Source organism: Magnolia sinica, chromosome 12, assembly GCF_029962835.1.
Source record: "Magnolia sinica isolate HGM2019 chromosome 12, MsV1, whole genome shotgun sequence".
NCBI lineage: Eukaryota > Viridiplantae > Streptophyta > Magnoliopsida > Magnoliales > Magnoliaceae > Magnolia > Magnolia sinica.
In genome coordinates, this window is record NC_080584.1 from 23,802,946 (window position 1) to 23,818,528 (window position 15,583).

Below are 15,583 nucleotides of genomic sequence, written 5' to 3' on the forward strand. Positions count from 1 at the left end.
CTCAAGCAAGTGCAGGTCATATGGTTGAGATAAGTCAGGCAGACGCTGAGTCAAGCTTGGGCAAATGGCTGAGAGAGAGAGAGAGAGAGAGAGAGAGAGAGAGAGAGAGAGCGGGGGGAGGGGTAAGAAAGGGATGGATTGGTATGGTATAGTTCAAGTTGAGCTAAGCTGGGTTCGAGTCGAGTCGAGCCAAGCTCTACTATGTTTGAACTTGACTTATTTTCAAAATGAGCTGAGTCATATGAAGTTTGGCTCGCCTCGAGTCATTATTCAAGTCGAGTCAAGTCAAGCTAGATCGAGCCAAGCTAAGCAAGCTTTTGGAGCTAGCTTAGCTAGTGTACAGCCCTACTGTTCATGCATGAAATAATACTTTTATTCCTAACTATGTAAATACAAAAAATATATATGGTTTTAGGTGAGATCACACTGCTTGTGATGTGGGTCCTACCATAAATAAATGATTGAAACCATTCAACGGTAAGTTATCCATGACAAATGATCTAAATTATTCAAATAGTGTATTTAATTCATGCATAAAGAGAGTCATTTGTGGGACATGATTTAAACCACCAAGATAAGGGATCTAACCAATTCATGAGGTGAGTCATGAACGATATGCCATTAAAACATCATGGGGGATCTAGTGCATTTATATTGTAGACTACCATGGCATGTGATCTAAACTATTTTAATGATAGGTCTAAACCATTCAAATGATGAATCTAATACATTCATATTGCGGATCATCCATAACATGTGATCTAAACAATTCATTTCATGTAGTAGCTCTGACGCAAGGATGAACGTGATGAGGTTGATCACTGTCTTCCTCAAGGATAACTACTTCGAATCCACGGAGCTTAGACTCCTCACATAGACTTCTTGAATTCACGAGCAAAGAAAGCAAGAAAATAGAAATAAATTCTAATAAATTCAAATTTTAATTGATTCATGAAATAAATGAGTTCACAACCCTTTAAATAGGGATACCAAGCAATATGAGAGAAATCAAAAGCAAACTATAACTAAAACTCCCTAAAATTCGTAACTTACTATAAATAGTAAATTTACTTTTATAGTAAGTGTCTTATATGGCTTAACCATGTTATTCTCCTAATTATTCTAAGAAATTTTCATGTTGGGGACAACTCCTAAAGCCCAATGGATGAAGAGTTATCATCAAACTAAAACTTACTATTTATAGTAAAAACGGAACTAAACATGGAATTTGGCTGTTGATATGATGAAATCTCACAAATTCAACATGAGTAACCCGGCACAGCCAGGTTGGTTGGCTAAAGTAGTTCGTCCTACCCTAAAATCATATATGGTACGTCGAGTAACTCATTCCGGTTTGCGAGATATATCTGTTTTAAGGTTCTGATGGTCTTGATGACTTCTGCCTCTGATCGGGCCTTCTCTGATCCATCTTGGACATGAAAGTATCCGTGACCCGGTCTACATCAGTCCCCTCCATTTCAAAAGAACTCGTCCTCGAGTTCTCGTGTTGCTTTGGTTCATGATACTCGGTCTGGTGGGCCGTAATGATACCCGGATCAGAAGTTATGATTAATTTATGGTCCACCTTCTTTTAGTCAAACCATGATAGGAATGTATCTGTGACACGTTCTACATTAGGCTCATTCTGATATGCCATCTAAATCAACAAAATTGGTGAATCTAAGACATTCATATGATAGGCTGTCCACGGCATGTGATTTAAATCATCCTATGGTATTTCTAACCCATCGATGTAAGAACATCCATCAAAATGTAATTTGAACCATCCAAATGAGCAATTTAACATAACCTAATTGCGGTTAGACCATTCATAATATGCAAAGTAAACATCTAAATGAACAATTTAAAACATCCTAATTGCATGCTCATCCACATCATCTCATCTAAATTATCCAAATGTTATCCATGGCATGAAATCCAAGCCATCTAAATGGTGGAATCCATATCATGGATAGTCCACAACAAGCGATTTAAACATTCCATGTAATAGTCCATCCACTAATGCAATATAAATCTTTCAAATAGTTGATCTAAGCTATTCATGTGGCGGGCCATCCTAGGAGTGAAATTCAAAACCATCTAAATAGTGAATCCAAACCATTCATATTATGAAAATATTATGAAACATGGACGTCAAGTTATATATACCATCCAAAGGATGGGAAGCTATTTATATGTTGGATCATCTACTGCATGCAATCTAAGCCATCCAAATGATGGATTTTAGCAATTTATAAGAGAGGTCATTCATGACGTACAATCTAAACCATCTAAATGGTTGAAAACATAAACTAGTCCTCGAGTTTAGAATGGTAATAGCACATTGCGATGATATGCCTCTATAGCATCTTTTCTTTGGTTCTGACAACAATTGATGATTAAGGCCTACATGCCGAATTAGAATTTATTTATAAAATAAAACTTTATAAAATGTCATCTTACCTTTTTATTTCTTTACCATCCTTTACGACTCTAGCTCTACCTTTTTTACAACAATATATTTGTGTTCTTTACTATTATCTATCTTCATAAAGTTTTATGGATGATCATAAAAGCATTAATCTTCTTAATAATGGGGCAGTTCGTATCCACCAATGTATCGATTATTTTTGTTGATCCATCTATGAATTGATGTGTTGATTCAATTTGAAAATTTTTAGATCGTTCGTTAATTTATTAATTGATCCACTTGTGGCTATCAAGCAATCTGACGATGGATTCATCAAGAGGTACTTCTTTGTCAACATAGATCCACTCTCCTTGTTCATCAGTGGATTTCGCAAGAGGTACTTCTTTATCTTCATAAGTCAACTCTTCTTCGATTGGATGAAAAACATCTAATTATTTGAGTTAACTTGCCTCCATAAGGTTGTGGCCATAATTTAGTATAGGTATTATTCCTATTGGACCCCAAACTACAAGCCCTTTCGGCTCTCATGGATTTAGCAAGAGCTTCTAAAGTATTGAGTTTTTGTTGGCATGAAGGACAGACTTGAACTGGAATTCTTGAGTCAGCGTTCTCACAACATGAGTTTTCTACCCCATTAGAAGTGTTGATGACTGATTTTCCATTATAGTCATCCTTTTAACAAGAGTACTGACAAACAAGTATGTAGGCAGGAATGCAATATCGAATCCACCAGTAGGGATGAGGAAGCAGAAAACCATTACTAGAATAAAGAATTCAAAAGTATGAGATGTCGAAGGGAAGCAAGACTACTTGGGGACACAAGGAAAATTATTCAATCAATGTGCATGTAATATGTGTTGATAGTTCGAATGAGGAGAGAAAACAGAGAAATGCGTAATATCCTCAATTTCTATATTATTTATACTAAAATTATAACAAGCAAAAAGAGAACACAACCCTTGTCTAAAAAGAAAATAAACTAAGAAAAGAATCTCTAATAAATGAGAGATATGGACGAGCTAAAAAGCAACTCTAATAAATTAGAGATAAGGATGAGCTACGTACCCAACGGATGATGCGTCTATTGTGATCCTTTGACCACTTCTCCTTCAACACTCTCCCTCAAGCTTAGCTCAAAAATGTCAGATATGCCAAGCTTGGAAGAAATAGGATATGTCGATCTCCTGGAAAAGCTTTTGTAAACACATCGGCAAGTTGGTCCGCTGTGCGAACATGTTGAGTAACAATCTCCTGAGCCTTGATTTTTTCTCAAATAAAGTAGTAATCGACTTCGATATGCTTTGCACACTCATGGAATACAGGATTGCTCGAGATATGAATAGCAGCTACTTATCACACATCATCTGCATTGGTGTAGAAGGAGAGAAACCAATCTCGGTCAAGAATTTCTTTAGCCAAAGCAATTCACAGGTGGTTTGCGTTATGGCTCTGTACTCGGCTTCGGCACTGGAGTGTGACATAACCATTTGCTTTTTACTCTTCCAAGTCACCAAATTACCGCCAATGAAGGAACAATAGCCAGTTGTAGATTTCGGATCGTTTTTGGAACTGGCCTAATCAACATCAGAGAATGTGGAAATATTAAGGTGTCCGAACTTGGAATAAAGGAGAGCCTTTGATATAACGAAGTATATGGTATGCAATATTTATATGGGTAACTCGAGGCGAGTGCATGAACTAACTGAATACACTTAGCGTGAGAAATATCCAGCCTGGTAATAATGAGGTAAATAAGCCTCCCAATGAAGCGTTGATAAGGTTCAGGATTAGAGAGGGCCTCACCATCCAATGAAGTGAGTTGATGGTTGACCTCAAGAGGAGTGTCAAGTGGCTTACAGCCAATTATACTGGTCTCAGTGAGTAAGTCCAACACATATTTATACTAATATAAGAAGATTCCATGATGAGAATGAGGTATCTCAATACCCAAAAAATAGCATAAAGAGCCAAAGTCTCTGACCTAAAAAATGCGAGAAAGGTGGGATTTGATACTAGAGATTGCGAGAGAATTGTCACTCATGACGGTAATATCATCGACATAAAAAAAAACAATTGTAATCCCATTTGCCGAGCATTTTCAGAAGACAGAATGATCTGAGTTGCACTGGTAAAAAGAAGCATCCCGCATTGCATAACTAAATTTGTCAAATCATGCACACGGCAACTGCTTGAGGTCATATATAGACTTGTGAAGGTGACACACTTTCTTTTCCTCTCCCGTTCGATGAAAACCGGGTGGCAGGCTCATATAGATTTCCTCATGAAGATCACCATGTAAAAAGACAATTATTTTTTTTTACATCAAGTTGATGAAGTGGCCAGCCCAAATTTGCTACAAGAGATAAAAGGGCACAAATGAAATTCATTTCAGCTACAGAGGCGAACGTCTCGGTGTAGTTGATGTCATAGGTCTGAGTAAAGCCTTTTGTAACAAGGCGAGCTTTATACCGATCAATAGTATTATCGGGCTTATTCTTAAGTGTACACCCATTTGCAACCCATCACTAGCTTTCCCATAGGTAAATCGACGAGCTGCTAGCCTCTACCGATTTGATGGGGGTGTTCAACCCAGTGTTGAATGGATTTAAAGGATCACAACAACATGTTCCCACTTCATGGAGCTAATTCCATACTTTACCTTAGAGATGAATGGATAAATATACATGTTAGGAGGAATATATCTATTAGGTGTTGTTTCTTTGGCATCATACGTGATGCCAAATGGCTTTTCAATTATATACGTTCTTGTGTGTAAACTAATATTTTGAAAATGTATGAATGTCTTACAAATGACAGTTTTTCCAAAGTCCTGATGTCACTTAGAGTAAACCGGAGATTTTGAATTCAATCCTTGGTTGAGTCACCTCTTTGTTAATCGTGATTTTGGATCAAATACACATATTGAATAAATATTACACCAAGGATCACATTTATCCATAAGATATTCATAAAATATTCTCATCATACTGTCATGTCCACATAAAGAAGATAAGAGCACATGCAATTAGAGAGTATTTATTATTATTATTTAGGTTCTTATTACATTTAAGGTCATAATTTACCTAAAACCTTTAATTATATTTCTATAAAATACTCTTAGTTAAAATACAATATGGTGGTAAATTAATGATAAGTAATTTAAAACAGGTGATATTTAGTAAAACGCAAGGAATGCATGATATGCAAAAATGCATGTACCTATGACTACTCTTTTATAGTCTTGAGATTGTTTGTGCAATCCATAGTTTGTGCTATGTGGCCTCCTCACGTGGTGAGATATCAGGGTAAGTACCATTATTTGCATTTTCCTTTCCAATAAGAATCCATTAAAAAAAAAAGAAGAATACATGATAATATTTGGAATGTACGTTTGTTGCATATTAATCTCCTAAACAAGGAGTGTATCACTTTGTATATGTTGTAGCACATGTTTTCTGTATGTTACAAAAATAGTATTAGAGCACTATGTTGGATATCGTATGTGGGATGTATCCATAAATTCATACTGGATTGGAGAATTATATCTCCCTTTCACGGTCTGTTTGAATCACCATGATAGTGGCCATAAGGCTAGATTTATTGTATTGTTGCTTATGTTTAAAAAATATATAAAAAATAGAGAAATGAGTAATTAATGCCAGAGAAAATATCAAATATGAGTCATATAGAGGATGACATAGCCACACAACCGCCTAAGATGGCATAATAGCTAAGGAGTTTGCATGTATGTTGATAATGCAACATTATAAGGGAGGTGGCATGGCTTTTCCTTGACTCCAAGAAGGTAGCATGGTTTTCTCTAGGGTCGAGATGGTGGGTGGCTACAACTTCATTGAAGATTATGAAAATAGTGCATTTCAAATTTCACCTGGGGAAAGTTGTGCAATCCTCATAGGTCAAAACTCGAGGGAAATGAAGAAATGAAATAATCATGTGCCTAAAGAAAGGCCCCAATGGGGTATTTATAGACTTCCTTAAGGATCAAATGATAATGTATCATTCCCCTATTGACTAGGAGTCGTGCCATGTGGCAAATGCACCCTCTAATATAGAGTGGGGATGTCGTTGTGCAAAATGGGCTTAGGTCAACCTACGTAGAAGGGTGATAGTGCGGACTTGGCCCTATAGTCACATCATCGGTTTGCTCCTTTGTAAGTTCAAGCCCGGCCTTCCATGTTTTTTGACATATTTACAATCTATGTAAGCCAATTCTATACTCTCATTTACTTAGTTATTTTTATGTAAATAAGAAAGTACCTCCATTTAAATTTAATAAAAATACTCGGAAATCAAAATTTTAATAATAAGAAATCTGATTTTTCAAATCAAGAACAAATTGAAACTTTTTGTCAAAGTTTAAAAACTTAAACTTTTAAATAAGAAGATTTTTCTCAAATTTTAACAACTTATAATTTTTATTATATTAAAATAATGCTAAAACATTAAAGACCGATAGAAAAAATACTTTTAAATCATGATATGCTTTATGGTATTTTCTCAATCCCAACAATCCAAAGCAGGTGTGCCTAAACATTCTTTCTGTTTATCATAATAAAAAAAAATCTATGTTCACGTCACTCATAAATTGTACCATGCAAGTAATCCAGAGCAAGTGCAGTCTTAATTTCCATACTACAATATATCCAGATAAATTATTAAATTTTTTTAAAAAAAAGTATATTCATAACAGAAGCAAAAGAAATTTTTTTTAAAAATAAAATGTGACAAATCACGGTTTCAACGTCGTTGTTGCAAATTGAGGGTGGTCACAATTTTGACAAAGAAGATCATGATTTTGTCAAAGGGGCTATTGCAATTTTGATAAAGAGTAGATAGTTGTTTTGTCAAAGGGTTGATTAGGGGTATCAACAATGGGCGATCATAGTTTCAACATAAGGTGGTCGTGATTTTCATGATTGTCCTCTCGTTGGAACCGCAATCACCCTCGACACTATAAGAACGATCGCATCCTCATTGAAACCGCGATCACCCCCCAATATTGTAACTGCAGTCATTGTTAGATTACAACAATGATTGTAATAACATTGTAACCGCAATCGATAACAATCGTCATAAGGTTGAAACCACGAATAGCACAAAGTTGAAACTATGAATGTTGTTTTGACTTTCAACACTGAGGTCTTGGTATTGATTTCCTAGTGGGGGTGGCTAACAGTGAAGTGTGAACTGACAGTGGGGTGTACTAACATGCTAACCAAAAAAAAAAACAGAATGTTGTTTTGATGAAACAGTGATCAACTTAGCGTTAAAATTATATTCAAAATGTCGTTACTAGATCAACTGCAATGGATCACTCATAAAATAATGATCACTTTATCAACCTCCCATTTTTTTTCAAACTATCTAATATTCCTCCACTAAAACACACTTATAAGCTACAACTACTTCTCTTCTTCCCTGTTATGCTGAGAATTGTCCAAACATTAATAAAAAATGAGTTTTTTTTAAGAGTAATCAAACCGACTATAGAGTAATTTAAGCAGTCTTTTTCTAGGAAAAGGGAATGCTCGATTGTCAGGAGGCACACCATAGAAGAGGTGGTAGTTGAATTTTGGAAAAAAAAAAAAAAAAAACAAACATTCGGCTCAAAGTCGATCATTGTCCATGAGACCTACTATACCTGTTTCATCATTTGACTATGGGACTCACCATGAGATGTGCTTGATTCGATTTATCTATCCGTTTCGGCTTTTAAAGTTAAGGTATGGGCTTAAAATAAGTCAAATCTAAGTTACATGGGGCCCGTAAAATGATAAACAATGTGCATTGAACGACACCTGTTATGGGGAAATTCGAGCAAGACCAATAAGGGCAGATCTGGGCAAACCGAACTGATTCATAGGGCCTCGAAAGGGAAATATTGCATTAGGTCTGATCAAGCCTTCGAACTACGGTCCTGGGTCGGCTGAGCCGAGCTCTTCTCTAAGGAATTACGACCTTGAGTCGATCGAGCCGAGCTTTCCTCCGAGGAGTCACGACTCTGGATCAGAACTCTCATCCGAAGAACTACGGCCCTGGATCAACCGAGCAAACTCATCCTTGACCCCGAGGCCAAGGACTAAGACCAGAACAGGTACGCTCGGCAGACTCCAATTCCTGTGCTCCGACAATAAGACTTGATCATAGGCTCGGGGGACCGAGTTGTGGGACTAACTCAAGTATGGACATGGCCAAAGATCACGCCCGTAAATACATCCCGTTAAGGCATACGGGAGAATGATCTAGCGCATGATCCAAAGATAGAGGCCGATATCTCCGTGCACGCAACATCCGTTTGATTGAGTAAATCGTGCCGAGATTGACGGCCATGATCCCTTCGTTTCACAGGTATAAATACCAAAGAAACCCATTGCAACAGGTACTCAATATCTTGCACTTCCCATCTACTCTACACAGCATAGACTCAGTTTTCCTAGCCTGACTTTAGCATTAGAGGGTCCCCCTGCTTGAGCCAGGGTCTCCTTTGTTGACCGCTTTGTGCAAGACCAGGGTGCGGTGGAAGGTGTTCCAGATTCTTGCATCAACATCGCCCATTGAGGATTCTTGGTGACCATGGATGATGTGAATAGAGCTAGGCATTTCTGGTTCGATCCGGTGGATCCGACCCAATCTGAACCGAACCGAAGGCTTGGATTAGTGCGGTTCAACTTGGATTAGTCAGATCCGACCGTTCATCAGATTGAGGTCGGATCATGGTGAATTCGGACCGATCCGATCCGATCCGGAGTGATTCAATGGTGGAATTCAATACTTCTACTTTTTCTTGTGGTATGGTCCACTTGAGCTTTGGATATGCATCAATTTTGGGTTCAACCACTAAAATGATTTGAAAAAATGAATGGACGGCGTGGATAAACCATATGCATTCACGGTGGGCCCCAACATAGTTTACTAAGAGACGTGTTGTGCACGCCAACCACTTGCGTGCACAGCACGTCAGTGATAGGCAGGCTGAGTAGCGAGGCTAGCTACTGAAGTTACGTTAACAAGTTCCGTGGGCCCGACCATGATGTATGTTTTGTATCCACACCTTCCATTCATTTGGAGAGATCATTTTCAGGAAATATCCAAAGAACGAGTTAAATCCAAAGCTCCAGTGGACCCTAGCACAGAAAACAGTGGGACAGTGAAGCCCACCATTGAAAATTTCTAAGGGCCATGAAAGTTTTAGATCAAGCTCATATTTGTGTTTTCCTTATTTCATGTTTTTTTTTAAAAAAAAACTTTTTAATAGGTTGGATTTCAAATAAACAATATGATGGACCTTAGGATAGTTTCAACGGTGGAAATCACTCTCCCCACTGTTTTCTTTAGTGTGGTCTACTACAGACTTTTATTTATCTCATTCTTTAGTTCATACCGTAAAATGATGTCTAAAAATGGATGAACAGTGTGGATATAATACATACATCATAGTGGGGCCCACAGAACTTGGTGAGGCCAACTCAACCTCTAAGTATCTAATCCGCGTCCTATGGACATAGCCTGTATCCATTTCATGCCCAGCAAGTCAATAGGTTGTGACAGACAGAGACATGTCGTGCAAAGATGAGCAGTGATAGGCCTCGAGCTCCGAGTTATACGAATGGCTCAAATGAGATCAAAGTTACATGGGCCCCACAGTTATGTATTTATTATATCCACAACGTTCATCCATATTTCGAGATCATTTCAGAGCATTATAAATAAATAATAATAAAAAAAGAATCATATCCAAAGATCAACTGGACCACACCACAAAGAACAGCGAGAATAATGATTTTCACCGTTAAAAAATTCGTAGGGCCCATTATAACATTTATTTTCCATCCAATTTGTTATTAAGGTTAAAAATACATGGATAAAGAGGAAAAAAAAATTTCATATTAATCCGAAGCTTCTATGATCTCCAAAAGGATTTCAATGGTAAAAGTTCAACCCCTACTGTTTTTTGCAATGTGGACCAACTGATCTTTAGATCTGTCTTATTTTTCGGCTCAAGCCTTAAGACGAACTCTACAAATGGATGGATGGTTTGGATATAACACATACCTCATAGTTTGATCCACAAATCTAACCTGAAGTGAATTGTACCCAACCCAATCCGACTCGGTTTCCCTGACCGAGTCGGACTCGGTTCGGGTCAGGCCAACCGTGCATTAGATCAGTTCGGATCAACTTGCGTAGATTTCGGATCGGATCGAGTTGGACCCAATCCAATCCAACTCGGTCCGATGCCCAGCTCTAGGTGTGAATCATGCTGATATTTGAGTATTCCAACCATGAACGTATGTGGAACCTTATGAATAGCTTAGATGGCTTCATAAGTAGACCAAATGAAAGTTTGAATGACCCACATAATGTCATACGTGGGCTCTAACAAATCATCTCTTACATGGAAGCAACATGGAATGGAGCATTTTTGTCGCAAGAAAAATAAAAAAGCTACTAGAAGTCTAGAAAAATAATTAATTGAAAAAGGAGTTCTTTCGAACCCTACAACTAACCTCAAATCTAGTTTAATTAATTAGAGAAAATGTCCAAAGATAAAATCAACTAACTACAGTCATATCAATCCCAACATCCATGTCAATGTTAGGATACTATAAAATTTAAATATTATATATAAGCATTTAATATTTTAATTAAAAATATTATTAGTTTTATAAATCATAAAAATACCTTTAAATAATTAACTTGTGGATATGGATATGGTAATAACTAGGGCTGAAAGTCGGGCGGGTTAGGTTGGGTTGGTGCTCAACCCTAGCCCAACCCAAGGTTCTTTCACCTCAACCCTAATCCAACCCAACCCAATATCGGGTTGGGAATTCTTAACCCAAGCCCAAACCAAGCAGGCTCGGTCGGGTTAGCCGGGTTGGTCGGGTAGATATATGCTAATATTTGCATTATTAAATAAGTCTATTATATTTTCAATGCACATCTTATTTTTTATACTTATAATTTTATTAATTATATATGTATTTATTTATCATAAAGAAGTTCATTTTTTCTAAACAAACAAGCTAAACTATAGAATAAATATTCCTTTAAAAGTCTTGTTGTGTATCAAGCAATTTATTTGGGAGAGAGAAATCCGGCACATCTTGTTAGCTTGAGTAATCGGAAATGACATAGATCAATGAAACCCGATGACATTGGAATTTCCTGTGCCTTCAACACAGACGGTCCGCACTCAATTATAATTAATTTATAAGGAATTTATATATTGATCGGGTTCGGGTTAGATCGGGCAACCGAGACTTCAACCCGAGCCTAACCTAAATTTAATTGGGTTGGTATTTGTATGGCCCAAGCCCAAGACCAAACCCGATACGTCCTGCCCAAGCCCAACCCAATGTCGGGTCAGTGTCGGTCAGGTTGGACCCGCCCAACTTTCAGCCTTGGTAATAACTATGTCCAGCCCACTTAGAAGTCGAATAATTAGATAATTAAATACATATTTTATATTATATTTAATTGTTTCACATATGATAAGTAGCACAATTAAATAAATTAATAATTATTGTTGTCCAGTAATCAAAATGCAACCAGGTGTTGGGTTTCCCATACACCTAGCTCACTAGATCATTTGTCGAGTATACACTTGGTATCAGATCATTAAAAAACAAAATCCTAACCTCTGATTGAAGGACACGTTTTTGTCGAACTTGAACTGATTTGTCTTCCCTACCAACCGATGTGGGCCCAAACCATTTGGATGGTTCAAGACACGCATGGCTTGTTTACTGCAGGTGGCTGCCTTGGATCATAGCTGCGGCCCAGCTGACTGGACGCGGATTACGTCCTACCCCCGCCCGTCTCAGCTGGGAACGGGCAGCAGCTCTGAGCTGCCACCGTGATGTATGGGTCTTATCCACACCGTCCATCCATTTTTTTCAATCATTTTATATTGCAATCCCAAAAATTAGGCAGATCCAAGGGTCAAGTGGACCACACCAAAGGAAGAGCGGTGATAATGATTCTCACCGTTGAAACTTTTCTAGGGCCCACCGTGATGTTTATTTGCCATCTATTCATAAAGTTACATAGACCTGGATGAAGAGAAAACATAATCAGCTCCATCCAAAACTTCTGCGGCCCCCAACAAATTTTCAACGGTAAGAGTTTAATCCGCATTGTGTAGTTCACTTGAGCCTTGGATCTGCCTAATTTTTGGGTTTATACACTAAAATGATACGAAAAAAATGGATGGATGGTGTGGATAAGACCCATACATTGCTATGGCCACTCAAAGCTGCTGCCCATTCCCAGCTGGAGACAGGCGGGGAAACGGATTGGCTACTCCCCCTACCACCAGCCAATGGCTGATGTTCGGTGGCATGTGGGCCCCACCATGATGTATGTGTTTCATCCATGCCGTCCATGTATTTTTATAAATCATTTTATGGTATTACAAAAAAAATTAGTTCTATTCCAATCTCAAGTGAACCACATTACAGGAAACAGTGTTGAATTAACGTCGACCATTAAAAGTTTTTTGGGGGCCATAAAAATATTGGATCAAGCTGATATTTGTTTTTTCCCTTCATCTGGGTATTTATGAGCTAATCAACAGATTGGATGTCAGATAAACAGTACAGTACAGTGGGCCTTAGAAGGATTTAAATGATGGATATCCAATCACTATTGTTTTCCTGTGGTGTTGTCCACCTAAGATCTATAGAACATGATCTTTAAAAATGGATGAACGGAATGGATGAAACACATACATCATGGTAGGGCCCACAGAGCACCGACCAACAGCCACGGGGCTGGTGGCAGGGGGAGTAGCCAATCCGTTTACGACGGGCAGGGGAAGGGCGCAATCCGGGTCCCAGCTGACTACGTTGTATCAAAACTCGTGCCGTGTAACATGGAACTATATGAAATGGTGCCCTGAATCTTTGCTTATCCTAGCAAGTGGGGCCCACGGTTCGGCAATCCGAACCATTGTTGTGTCATATCCCGGCCTCCTTCAGTTGTCAAGTAAAATACAACACACTCAGCATTATTTTGGGAGTTTTTCAGTTCATTCTCTCTCCAGGGTGGGCCTCAACAGATCAATGGTCTGGATTGAGGAACTAGTGGCGGTACTCTCCAGAATTGAAATTCCATGCACACTGTACAAAAATGCACGCGAGATATGATTCTTCCTGTGCTGTTTGAAATCTGAATGCATATCTCTGTCTACACGGCGTTTTCTATATCTGTCAAATCATCAACAGAATGGATCAAATGCCATTAACTTCCATGCCTTCTGTACGTGTATACACGTTGCACATGCACATTTTGGTCAATTCAGGTATCTGAACTCCTGTTTGTTATGCTTTGACGGTTGTCTTTGAGCTTCACCGTAATGTATGCGTTTTATCCACACATCTATTTGTTTATTTGAGATCATTTTAAGAGATTAGCTTAAAATTGAGGCAGATCCAAATCTAAGTGGATCACACTACAGGAAACAATGGTGACTGAACGCTCATCATTAAAAACTTCTTATGTACACGAAAGTTTTGGATGAAGCTGATATCTTTGCTTTCCATTCATCCCGTTAGTGTGACCTAATCGACAGATTAAATTGAAAATAAAATTTATAGTGGGCCCTAAGAAGTTTTTAATGGTGAGCGTTCAATCACAACTGTTTTCGTATGGTGTGGTCAGTTTGAGATTTGGATCTAGATTATTTTGGGGTTCATGCCATAAGATGAGCCGAAAAAATATCTGGACAGCATAAATTAAACAAATACATCATGGTGGGGTGCACAGAGCACTTAATATGCAATTGGCATCATATTTCCGGCCATCAATGCTCTTGTTTTGTTTAAATGACAAAAAATACCCTCTATCCTATATATATATATATATATATATATATATATATATATATATATATATATATATATCTATATAACTCTGCCTCTTTGATAGGCCTCCCCGGGTCCTTTTTCCTGGGGAAGGTCAACTTCAAGCTCCTTCAAATCTTTGGTCAAACAAAGTATGAAACAGAAGATGCAACCACGATGGCGAAGGACTTTGATCTAAATGTATGTGGATGATCTTCTTTGTGCTAATCCATGAGGACGAGGAGATAAGATGAATGAGGGAGTAGTAATGGAAATGAACAACAGAACCATATGCAGAAATGAGATTGTTTTTCTTCTGGCAGTGCAGTGTAATGAACGCATTGCAGTGCTCGATGCGCTGTATACTGACATTACTGACGCATGTAATTACGAACATGATTCGGCGACGTACTCAAGGGCCACATTGTCCGCGGTTTTGAATTCCAAATCAAACGCGCCCATATGCGTACTTTATTATAAAAATATAGTCCTATGCGATCTTAACCGTTATCCAAACACGCCTTTAAGAAAATACCCTCTCCTATCCAAAAATGACATTAATACCTTCCATGGAGTGCACCTGATGTTGCTCCTTCATCTGATCCTTACAATAGATGGCAATCTAGACCATTCAAAAGTTTGTGGACAGCTATTTGAACCGTACAACAATGATAGACAACAATTTGAACCGTTCAAAAGATGGAACTAATCCACCCCTCTGTTCTCCTGTTGGGATGGCCCACATGATAAGAACAATACCTTTGATCATTTAACCAGAACCAATGGACAAAAGCGTGGCCCACTTTGTCACTATGTTGTATGCATTCTTCTATGATTAGAGAGGGAAAGGAGAGAGAAAAATCTTATCCCTCCTCATCCTCATCTGATCCTTTTCCACTATTTGAATTCCAGCCAAAAGAAAGAGAGGAAAGTGTGGAGACAAGTGGAGCACACCCACTGCCCACAAGTAGACCCCACAAGACTGTCCAATAGTAAATGGAATAAAGGAAAATTATAGTAGATTCTCCACGTGGAATATTGGCTCTTTCCGGATAACCATGGAAGGTGGAAATGGACGTGGTATGGCTAGTGACGCTGCCACCAGCAAGGTGGCTAGTGGTCGGTGCTATGTGGGCCTCACTATGATGTATGTGTTTTATTCATACCGTCCATTTATTTTGAAAGATAATTTTAGGGCTTTTTCCCAAAAATTAGGTAGATCTAAATATCAGGTGGACCACAACATGGGAAAATAGTAATGATTGAATGTCTACCATTAAAAACC